Genomic DNA, 12747 nt, shown 5'->3' on the forward strand with positions numbered 1-12747 from the left:
TACCCCCTATTCCCCCCCCCCTTTCCAGCAGCCGCCAACTGGTCTGTAACAGAGTTCTAAGGTCACCCTTCTGGTGCTCCCCCTACTCTGTCTTAGGTTTCTTAGCCCCCTTTTGGGCCACAAAACCCCACCCCTCAGTCTCTGGTTCTCAAAGTTCTGGCAGTCCCCATCACTTGGGGCCTGCACCAGGTCTGACTCGTAGGGTTGCCAGGTAGACCCTCCCCCCAAAAAACCAGACACTTGATCGGGGGGGAGGAGGGAGTGGTGGGGGGAACTGGCCAGGGGTAAGAAAGGGACTGGGGGGAGAAGAGAGGATGGGAAGTTGCTCTGGGAGGGGTGGGGGCTAGCCATGCTGCCCCCGACCCCCTCCCCAAGGCCAGCCATGCTGCCCGACCCCAGCCCCAAACCTGGCGCAGCATCCGTTCCCCAGAGCGCTGAAGCGGCGCTACTTTGTTCACTTCCCTTTGAAACATTAGGGTGTGCCTGGGCACACCCAGCACATCCCGTGCACACGCCTATGATCTTAACCATCATAGCTACATCTACACTGCAATGCTATTTTGAGATACCAGAGGATCTCAAAATAGCTATCCCATGTCTTCACAGCAAGCCTGTTATTTCAGGCTTGCTATTCTGAAGTCCCTGTAAATCTCATTTCACAAAGAGTAAGGGACGTTTTGGAATAGCAGGTTTTTTCAAAATTTGGCACTGTCTAAATGAAATAAGGTATTTTGAAATGAGACGTAATTTGCAGTGTAGATTCATCCATACTGTTCAGAAGACACCCACATATAGCTAAATAGTGGATTGTGATGGAAAGACAATTTTAAGACCAGCTGATGTGCAAGGAGAAAGTCCAGTCCAACAGACTGTCCCATTTATGCTTTGACCCTTCCATTCAGTTTGAGAAAAAAAACAAAACACTACAACACTTTTCCATGTATTAACGCTCTCCAACTCAATCCAGCTATCCCCAGCAAATATACCAAGGTTAAAGCTGGAATGCCTTGTCACCTGCTTTTGAATGCTTAGTGATTAATTTAATCAAATCATTTGACAGGCATTCATGGAAGCTGGGTTTTCAACAACCACTTCTCTTCCAGAATAAAAATCCAAACGGAGAGAGAGAGAAAAATAAAGTCCTTTTGAAAAAAAATGAAGGACTAGACATATTTACTGCTTTTATAGCCTGACCACGCATATAAAGTTGCTAGTAAAAAGCACTTCAAAACCTAATTCTCAGGGGATTTAATTTGTTGAGAACTGTTCTGTTTCACATCACATCCGCAAAAGGATATTCGCTCTGAAAAAAAAAAAAAAAAAAAAAAAAAAAGAGACTTTTTAAACAACATCTGACTTCTTTGATCCTTTTAAATCTTTGATAAACCAAAAAATGAATTGATAGAGTCCTTAATTTTGAATTAAAATCTAACATTAAACTTACTAGGACAATATTATATTGTATGTTTTCCCATGCCCTTAAGTCTTTTGTGCCTAGAACCAACCATTAATCCCATTTCTGGAGTACTATTTCCAGTAAGGATAGGCACCCTTTGAGTGTAAAGAAATTATAAAGCTATAGCATGCCCCCCACATCATGTGTGTTTATCCATATACAGTACAAAGATTTGTTTAAATTTGCTTCTGTTATTTTATAATCGGCATCTTCAATAGATGAAAGTCAATGCTTTTGACAACATTAAAGCCATTAAGATGCTTATTTGAGTGTGAATTTTACAAGTTGTTACAGAAAGATTAAAAAATACCATAATTTTGCCATCACGTTATTGTGGAAGTTAAGGTTGCAGGCACAAATCAGTAATCACGGTGCATACTGCCTTTCAAGAACAGCGGATTTTTTAAAGACTATTAATTGTTAGAAACTCAGAAAATTCAAAATGATGGCTGACTCTCAAACAATGCAACCAAGTGCCTCCCAGTCTAACATTTTTCCTTCTTTGCAGAATACATCTGTGAATGCAAAATTACCTCCCCAAGACTTGCTGGCCTAAACTAATGGTCTCCAGTGATATTTTGCCCATCCCCTCATAGTTTCTCATACTGTGTACACACCATCTCCAGAAAACAATAGATTATGCTCCCTCCAATCTGGAGTGACATGGCAAAACCAGATTCTCTGCAATACATGTGTCAAAGATGCAGATAATGAATCTTAGTTCCATAAGTCTCTTGCGATCTAGGCAGTCCCAACCTGCCCTCTAGTAAACTGCCAACCTCTGCTTGAATAGCGATGGATCTCGAATAGAGGATTCTAGTCCTAGGATCTGATTGGTCCCCAGTCTCTATTTAACCCAAGCATGGGAACAGGGAGCTATCCATGCAGCTGGGTTCTCCTTGCTCTTGACTACTTCCCCTGCAATACCTATGCCCAACTGCTGATCTCATGGTAACCTGACCCTGCTAGTGCCAGACACGTTAATCCTGGTTTGTCCTCTGGTTTCTCAGACTCCAACTGCATGGTATCTGATCTAGCCCAACTCTTGGTCTGACCACTCATGTACCAGTTGTGGCAAACTGCTCCCCGCCAGTGTAGTGAGATGGGCCTGCTCCCCAGGAACCCAGAGGTGTGCATCTCTACAGCATGTCACTCTTGCCCTATCTCCCAAAAGACAAGGGGAGAAACAGAAGAGCCAAAGAGAAAGCTCAGCTGGGGCCCAGCTACCAGATGGGTCCCCTGAGCTCCTCCGCTGGGAGGTTGCAGGAGGCCCACAGGAAGGAGACAACTGGCCTACACCACTGGCTGACCCAACCCTCGAGGAAGCAGATGTGTGGCCCCCACTGCCCAGACCACTGGCTGACCTGACCCCACAGGAAGCAGATGACTGGCCTGAATGACCCAGGCCCATGGCTGACCTGACCCAAGAAGAGCAGCTACTGGCAATGGAGGCTCCCACTCAGCAGTTTACCTCTCTAGACCCACAGGTACAGTTGAAGAGGGAGTGTGGAAATGGCCCAGGGATAGTGAACAGGGTGGTGGCAATGCAAACAGTCAGTGTGTTGCAGCCTGGATCCCTGCTGACTTGGTGGCAGGCCCCTTGGGCTAGGATACAATGGAATGGATGGACCTGTGTCACCCAGCTCCTGCATGGCAGCCTCCCTTTCCACACCCTATGTTGCTAGGGTGAGAGTTGGGACAAATTAACTGTGTCTGCTGTCCCCCTCTGAACCAAGAGCCTGGGATGTTGGACTAATCACAGCTCCCTCTGAGTAGAGAGGTTGGAGCAGACAGACTCTTGGTGCTACTGCACTCTGAACCAAGAGCCTGGGCTGAGAAACTCATTGCGGCTCCCCAGAGCAGAGATTTGGGCTACTCAATTCAGGGTCTTGATCAGACAAATATTAGAAAGTAACTAAGAGCTGCCTGTGCAACCCCATCCCATATTTTTATATAATGTGATGTAATTGAAATACTAACTACCACATCTTTTTCAGATAGATTAGATAGAGAAAGGAACTTCTGTAGAATGTGTGTTAAAACAGTGAATGAGATTTTTGTTGTCTTGTGGTGAGGCCCTTGACAAGTAACAGATGAAGAGGAAACTAAGATTTATGGATACAGTAAGCATGCAGCTTAAGTTTGCGCAATCTGTTATGTAATGGTGAATTTAGCCTCCTAACCTTGGGGACAGGGAGAAGAGTCAGAAAGAGTTCTCAATGACAATAAAAAGCTGAGTGGAAAAAACAGCAAAAGGAATCACAAGTCTAAACAAATCCTTGTAAGATTTTACTTGGTTCACATACCACAGGCACATGCAGATACATCAGTTTGCAGTGGATTAGGATGACCTTGCACAGATCTCAAAAATCATACATCCTTGTTTTAAAACATTTGGTTAAAGCAGGGATGGAGAACCCATGGCATCCCCCTTTTCCACAGTGGGACAAGTTTATAGACAGTCAGACTAGATGATTCGGTGATGATCTTTCTAGACAAACTCCATGAACTCTGACAAAACATTTACACAAATGAGCTCTCACAGTTTTGCAAAAAAGAAAAGAATGAGAACATTTCCCAGCAATATTAACAGACTAGCCTAGAATATATACACACTGCTAACTAGCCTAGAATATATACACTCTGGGTGTCTAATAACATTTCGGTATTAATAGTCTGCTAGCATGTAGCAACCCAGATACTTACTATATTGGGGGGTTGCATACCACTAGGACACCTCTTGTTGGTTGCTCTGGAGATTAGCTCCCTTCTGGTTTGACACCCCCTTACATCACTCATTTGCATGCCCCACAGCCTGCCCCCTATTTCTCTGTGCAAGTTAGGCTGCTCCCTGTCCACGGCTCAGCTTCTCGCTCTTTGTGACTTATCCCGCTCCTCCATTCAGGTGTTTCCCTCCTTCTGGGGTACCAAAGACTCCATATAAACTCTCATGGACAGTCTTTCCATTCATTCCTCAGACTGTGCCACTTCCCCAGTGTCTGGCATGGAATCTGGATGACCCTCTACTCCTCTTAACCATTTTGATTGATTTGCTACCATTCTGTATCATCTGAGAATATCCTCTGGTTATAACCATGGGTGCTCAAAGTGTGTGTGGGTGATATGCCTGGAGCGGCTGGAGAGGCGGACCTATAGTCAACAGTGATAGAAACTGCTATTTAATATAATTGTTTGGCATCCTTCATTTTTTCCCTCATTCATGAACACCCTGATTGGGATGCTGTGCATAGATAGGGAGAGTCACCATTTCTGATAGCAGATCTTCCTCTATCAAGAATACTTAATAAGTTCAGTATAAGTGCACACAGCCTGTAAGAGCAACTTTCCCTGTGACATTATATGAAGCCAAATCACATAGATCACACAGTTCTACTAGCAAGATAAAGCTTAGACAAGGAGCTCTCTGCATTGCTGGCAGCCTCTGTAAGAAGCTAAACCTCTCCAGAGGTGTCCCACGAAGTTTCAGAACAAGTATACATGGCAAATTAAAGCCAATGACTGGCCCATTCCAGCCAACTTGGGCTTATAGGGGTTGGGCCAATTCCCAGACAAATGGGAGCTATGGGGAGTGCGTGCAGGGAGTGCTTCCCTGCAGCATGCAAAAGCCGAACCCAAGGGCTGGATACAGCCTGTGACTTGCTTTCATCAGGATGGCAATGCTCAGAGTGTCCCCCTCTGCAGCAGGGAGCCAGTGCTAGTGATCCAGCCATGACATTCCCCCATGTAGATGGAGTACTGATGCCAGCTCACGCTGCTGCAGGGGGGAGGGGGAAAGCCTCGAGCCTGGCCCGTGGATCATAGGTTCCCCACCCTGACTTACGATATGCAAAACATACCATATGCTGCTTAATCTCTTCTAAAAATATCAGTTTTTGCAGCTTTCTGATCATCAGAAATATTTTGTGAAAGCCATACATTGTGGTTACAGCCAAAAGCCATGCAGGGTTAGGGGACTGGTAATGGTTAGAGACATTAGTTTCAATAAAATGAGTAGATTGCTTTGAAGAATCTCAACTTCATTGCTCAAGGGAAAGGACTATGGGGGAAAGAGGGTTTTGTTCATGAGAAACATTTTCCACAATGTTTTCTCTTAGAAGGGCATGCCCTTGCTGCTGATTATCTCTATTGGCATGTATCTGCATCCTTCTATTTGATGCGCAAGTGCAATACACATTTCCAGATGGCTACTTTGTCTAATATAAAGACATGGCAACCTGTATATACAAAAAACTCCACAACTTACCAAAATAAGACACTCCACTGCATGTTCTTCTTCCCCGGGGGAGAAGATGAGAGAAATACCACAGCTGTAGAGTCACATTGCTTAATGAATTACTATCAGGCACTCAGGTATCTAATCCCACTGACAGAGACCAGAAGCTTCAGGATCTCTACCAAGCATTTATAAACCTCAACTACCCACCCGGAGAAATAAAAAAGCAAATTGAAAGAGCAGACGAATACCTAGAAACCATCTACTTCAAGACAGACCCAAGAAAACCAACAATAGAACACCACTTGTCATCACCTACAACCCCTAACTTAAACCTGTCCAACACATTATCAATAAACTACAGCCTATACTGGAACAGGATACCATACTCCAAGAGGCTCTGGGAGACAGACCCATAGTCTCCTATAGACAACCACCTAACCTCAAGATGATTCTTACCAACAACCACAGGACATACCACACTAATACCAACCCTGGTACCTTCCCTTGCAACAAACCCCGTTGCCAGCTTTGTCCACATATTCATTCTGCTGATACCATTATTGGACCTAACCAAGTGAGTTATAAGATCAAGAACACATATTCCTGCGCATCCAGAAATATAATCTATGCTATCATTCGCCGAAAGTGTCCGTCTGCTATGTACATTGGACAAATATCTCAGACACTTCGCCAAAGGATTAATGCCCACAAAACAGATATCAGACAAGATCACAAAGGAAAAACAGTTTGCCATTTTAACCAGAAAGGACACTCTCTCAATGACTTAACCACCCGCATTCTGCTACAAAGACCTTTTACATCTGCACTTGAAAGGGAATCCTCTGAACTATCATGTCATTCATGTTAAAATTCGACACTCTCCAAAAAGGAATGAGCAGACACTTGAACTATCTTACCCATTATCAAGATAGCTTCCCCAATTATCACCTCTAATACCATTAACTCACAAACATCCCACTCTCCCCACCTCTAATATCAATTCACAGACACTTACCTTCCTTCCTCCTCCCTCCCCCCCCCCGCATCCCCCTCCTGTTCTGAAGTGTGATTTGTCCTTTTCATATGTGTTTATTTTTTTTTAATTGTATCCTTTGGTATATATGGTTGTGACTATTTTCTTCCACTATTTGATCTGAGGAAGTGGGTCTGGCCCACGAAAGCTCATCACGTAATAAACCATCTTGTTAGTCTTTAAAGTGCTACATTGTCCTGCATTTTGCTTCAGCTACCCCAGACTAACACGGCTACATTTCTATCACTATTCAGGTATTACCGTGATGAGCACTGTGCCAGATCCTCTATAACAAAAAGAGCATCCAGCATCAAGATTATCAGATACATGTGGCTGAAGTTAGACTCCTCAGTCCATATTAGGCAGGAGGCCTAATTTCCAGAAAAAAGGTACATCTATTAATTAATTGCCACAAATTCTGTGCTTATCACTTTTCAAAAGTCAGGCCACTTTAAGGCTCGAAATATGGATTTGAGATTTTGAGTAGGCTCCCATTTCAAAAAAGCTTGGCCTTAATATATCAGAATGCACTTGCTCAGGAAAGCTGCAGCCTGAGCTTTAAAAGAATCTCTGCCATAGTCACTAAGTGGGGGCACAAATTGAAGTCCCCATTGCAGACCTGATCAAGATCCAGGAGTCAGTATTTATTCTGAGGCTGCTGCAACTGTCAGAGGGTGTTCCACTAACAAAGGGACACTAGCATCATTTAATAAAGGGAAGAACACAGCAGCAGAAGGAAAGTGCAGAAGAGTTGGCTGCTCAGCAGGAGAGAGAAAAGGTAGAAAAGACATTTTCCCCTCTTCACACAAATCGATCAACCACATCCAAATGCCAACAGTCCATTTCACAATCACTCCCAGGGGCTGAAAGACTCCTCTTTGCAAACAGGATTTTACGAACAAAAGCATAAAGATGTGCATTTCCTGGGCCAACTTGGTCTCTAAACAAGCATTTTCAAACAACAAGGCCAACAGTGTTCTAATTTTGCAACTTCTGACACAGAATTCTGCAGCACAGCATTTTAAAAAAGGACTAATAAAGATGGTAAAAATTTTAGATAAAAATTTATAATTGAAAGTCACCAGCACCCTGCAAGATGTAGTACACAGGCCTAATTTGGAATCTATTACCCTATCTTTCCCTACGGATTAATTCAAAATCTAAAACATAATTTGAATAAGTGCAAAGCCAGCTTCTTTCTTCTCTTCAGGTTATTTCCCCCCCCCGTCTATGCTTATATTCATGGTACTTTACATTCTGAAATATTTATCCATTTGTTCTACCTTCTGTTCAGTGTCACTCAGACTAATGGGTATTATGGCAGAACTGGACAGCTGCATTGGAAAAAATAGCCCCAAGAGTCAGTCTGTTTCTTTTAAATGAAATAAAGGCTGCAAAGGCTAAAACTGAAAAATGAAAGCAAAGTCTCTCTCAGCCCTCCCATTAGAAAATGCCTGCCAAAGCTCTTATTTTTGGCTAATTGGTTCTCTCTATTTGCAATACCCTCATACTTTGGCAGTCTTTAAAAATGCAGAAGGTCTCATTCTTTGTTGCACAGAATTATAAATCTGAACTCTATTAAAAACACACAAGCAGAATACATTCTACCCAATAAAGATTAAAATTGTAAAGGAGGACACTAAGCATTAAGGACTGACCTAGCCATTTTGCAAGCTGCACCTCTTGAAGTGGTGCAGTCAGGAAGCAGCTGGGTACTATTCTCTTAAATTGTTTACATGATGAAAAGGTGTAAAATTTCAATGAGAAAAAGTGAAAGAAAAAATGACAATTCCCCTTTTGTCCTATTCATTGATAGATCATCAATTCTATTGCTAACCTAAATGCTCCAAGTGTATTTGTGTATTGCCTACAAGAAGGAACACTTATTTAGGGAGTATATCATGCTTCAGGGGATTCACTGATCTCCCCAGGAAACACAAAGGAAGTGAGCTTTTACATACCTTAACTATGTACAGCATTGTACAATTGTCCAGATCTATAATGGTCCATTGATGATCTGGAGAAAGGGATAAACAGCAAGGTAGCAAATTTTGCAGATGATGCAAAACTGCTCAAGACAGTTAAGTCCAAAACAGACCATATAGATTGCAAGCATCTAGACTACAACTGTTACTTTCGAAAAATCAAGCCAGTTTTTTGAAACAGAGCACCCAGGCAGTCTGGATGCTCTTTTGAAAAAGCACAGTTTACATTACATAGCATTTTCTTCCAAAGAGCACTTTCGAAAAAAGGCTTTCTTCATAAAACGAGGATTTCCGTGGTCGAAAAAAACTGCCGCATTCTTTGCTTTACTCTCAAAAGAACACAGCAGCAATCTAGACGCAGGGAAGTTTTTTGAAAAAAGGCCACTTTTAAAAAAAAAAAAAAAACCTGTAGTCTAGACACACCCACTGTAAAGACCTTCAGAAGGATCTCACAAAACTAAGTGACTGGGCAATAAAATGGCAGATGAATTTTTATGTTGATAAATGGAAAGTAACTCATATTGGAAAATGTAATCCCAGCTATATGTATAAAATGTTGGGGACTAAATTAGCTGTTACTACTCAAGTCAGAGATCTTGGAATCATTAAGGATAGTTCTCTGGAAACAGCCACTCAATGTGAACCAGCAATTAAAAAAAGCAAACAATGTTAGGAATCATTAAGAAAAGGATAGAGAATATCTTATTGCATCCATATAATTCACATCTTGAATACTGCATGCAAGAATTTCAGCGTTGAAAAGTGATGGCTAAGGGGGAATATGATAGATGTCTATAAAATCATGACTGGAATGAAAAAGTGAATAAAGAAGAGTTTTGACTTTTTTCCATAACATAAGAATTAGGGGTCACCAAATGAAATGAATAGGTACAGTTTAACACAAACAAAAGGAAGTACTTCTTCACAGAAAAAGTTAAAAGTCAACCTGTGGAACTCCTTGCCAGAGGACGTTGTGAAGTCTAAAACTATAACAGCATTCAAAACAAAACAAACAAAAAAGCAACCACTTAGACACATTCAGGGAGAATAAGTCTATCAATGGCTATTACCTAGGATGGGCAGAAATGGCATCCTTAGCCTCTGTTTGTCAGAAGCTGGGAAATAATGAACTAGATGTAACTTTGTTGTGACCAAGTATGGCTATTCTTATATTCCTAGTGAGGATCTTTTTGCCTTCTTCTGAAGCATCACATAAGCCACTTCTGATAGCCGGGTCCCAGACTTGTTGAAACTATGGTGTGCTCCAGAACATCAAATCATGTTTTACTGTGGCCATATTATCTTACAGTAATTACAAAGTGACAATAAAGTGGTTTGAGAATGAATAAAACTAGTGATTGCTATAAGAATTGGGTAATACACTATAAATGGACTAAAGTCTGCATGAGCTATGCACATGCACACACTCAGAGAACGACATAAAAGATCCATGTATTGTTTGACAAAGTCCCTTGTTAGCTCCCTGGGGGTTCTGCACTTATTGACAGTTACTTGTGCTCCTCAAAGACTCACAGAGCCCCTTCATTACCCTGGGACTTCCCTAGAGGCAAAGGTCCCCACTTACCAAATCATTCTCATCACAGGCCAGTACTTCCAGTTGAGTTGGGTTCAGCACTATACTGCCGATCTTCCGCATCTCTCCCTCCTGCAACCTGGGGAGGAATCCTTTTATAGGGACCCGGAGGCCTTAACTGGCAACAGGTGCTTAATTAACCCCTGCTGCAGACTGACTCCTAATTAGGCTTCTGTTTTGTACCCTGGCTGCTGGGTTGTGTTCAGGTGAGGCTAATTGGGAAACAAGACAGCATTAACACACCTTCCAAAATGGCTGCCTTCTATTAGACCTTTGCAGTTTGCAGGCTGTGGTCTGTCACAATTGGTTTTAGATTAGAGCAGCAAATTTTAAAATGCTGTCAGTACCCACTAGTTTACAGGTTTTTGCACCAAATGTGAGATTCCTCTGAGTAAGTTATCAAAAGGAATTGAAGCTACATTACCAATGGCCCCTGGAAGTCAGAGTGAAGTTATTTACTGCACAAGGGTCTGTATGGTCTTGTGCTTGGTGACAGATTGTGGTCAACTAGTTAGAAAATGTCTTGTTACACTTGGGCAGAAATTTTCTGAATACAATAAGCAACCTATCACTGAATCTGCCACCTCCCCTACACGATTCTCATGGTGCCAGACAGATCTCTCCCCCTATAGTAACGCATTGCAAACACTTTTGTGAATTACACAGGTTTCTCTCATTAGATCACATTGTTACTGGCAGGAGAGCAAGTGAGAATGATTAACCTTTCGAACAAACTACCAAGGGACATGGTGGATTCTCCATGTCTTTAGGTCTTCAAATCATGACTCTGTCTTTTTGGATGTTGTTTTAGCCATTTAAGTTAATGGGCTCAATACAGGGGCATCTGGATGAGAAATTTAATGGCCTGTAATATACATGAGGTCAGACTAGGTGATTTGATACTCTTAATTTCTCTGAATCTCTGCCATGTTCATTATGTGAAACATATCTTCACAAAGACCATGCTGATTCCAGACTGCCTCCCCTCCTATTTGCGATTGCACTGACTTCTTCTCTTCCCCTTCATGGTCACACAACATCCCACATGGAAAACTAATATGAATTCAGTTATAGTGGATGGAAACAAGGGAGGACCCAGCACAATGTGAATAGCCAGTTCCATATGTGGTCCCTGAACAATTCTGGTCCACAAAGCACAATTTGTGAATTCCTGCAATAAAGCCGGGTATCAGATACATACCACTTGGAAAGTTCTTTAGGGTATTTCAGACAGAGTGGATTCCAGCTGATTTAGTGTGTAAAAAAACTAGACCCGTTTCATGGGCACCTAATTCACATTCTTTGCAGTCTTAAATTGAATTACTTTTGAAGTTTCACTTCTCTATTGTGCCTTTTTAAAAAGGGTTGTTTTTGTTAGTACAATTCAGTCAAAGAACTTTCCTTGGAAGAGGTAACGGAAAGTAATACTTTGGAGTGAATATCTCCCTGACCTTTTGCAGATATTTAAACTAGATTGGACTAAGTATTCAAGTTTGCAGTAAAATAGCATTGTGCTGATATGGGCATGGACTGGATGACTTAAGAGGTCTCCCTATTTGTATCATCTGTGCTTTTAAAGAAATCTTATTGCTCCTAGTTTTCCTCCACTTTACTATATAATGTAAAGAGAGGGTACATCTACATAGCAGCATTATTTCGGAATAATGGCCATTATTCCAAAATAACATTATGAGTGTCTACACAGCAATTCCGTTATTTCAAAATAAATTTGAAATAACGGACAGCTTATTCCTACTTCTGCAAACCTTATTCCACAAGGAATAATGCCTATTTCGAAATAGCTATAGCATGGATGCTCCATTGCTGTGCTATTTCAAAATAGCTCCTTTCCAAGGCCAAAGTAACCACAGTAAAACTTTTCTTATCTGGCATGCCTGGGGATTAGGGCATGCCGGTAACCTAAAAATTCTGGTTATCTGGGGAGGGAGGGAGCGGGAGCTGTGCGGAGCCTATGGGGGGGGGGCATGGGAGTCATGCGGGGGCTGGGATGTGGCCTGCTGGGGGGATCACGAGCCGCAGGGAGGTGGGGGTGGGATGTGGCATGGGAGGGAGGGGGTAGAAGCAGGGGGTGGGACGCGGAGATAGTGGGGGTGGCCTGCGGGGGGAAAGGGACACGAACCACGGGGATGCTGACCTGCCGGGGCTACCAGGATCCACAAGGGGAGCCGAGATGTTTGCTGCTTGCTTCCGGCTGCCGTTCGCGCCTCCCCCAGGTACATGCTGCACTTAAGGAGCCAATTTCCTTTTTTTGTTTTGTTTTGCTTTTCCCGGCATCAGAAATTTGCCAGTTTCTACGTTTTTCCAAATGCTTACATTCCGGATAGCACAGGTTTTACTGTACTCCCTAGTGCTTCCTGAGGCTCTACATTGAGTTAGCGCATCCACATGAGGAGAGCCTGCCTTGGACTAACTTCGAGGCTT

General features: G+C 42.6%; 2 long non-coding RNA genes across 2 annotated transcripts in view; both read right to left on the reverse strand.

Annotated features, from left to right (window-relative positions):
* Positions 1 to 12747, reverse strand: part of LOC142829962 (uncharacterized) — a 190309-nt gene that overhangs the window by 168015 nt on the left and 9547 nt on the right. The gene's annotated exons all lie outside the window — the stretch shown is intronic.
* LOC142829961 (uncharacterized) lies at positions 282 to 12090 on the reverse strand. The gene is made up of 3 exons (XR_012904939.1): positions 10297 to 12090; positions 8688 to 8743; positions 282 to 1303 (listed from the first exon to the last, which is right to left on the reverse strand). It is a non-coding gene; the product is annotated as an uncharacterized LOC142829961 (long non-coding RNA).

Source organism: Pelodiscus sinensis, chromosome 6 (assembly GCF_049634645.1).
Source record: "Pelodiscus sinensis isolate JC-2024 chromosome 6, ASM4963464v1, whole genome shotgun sequence".
Lineage (NCBI taxonomy): Eukaryota > Metazoa > Chordata > Testudines > Trionychidae > Pelodiscus > Pelodiscus sinensis.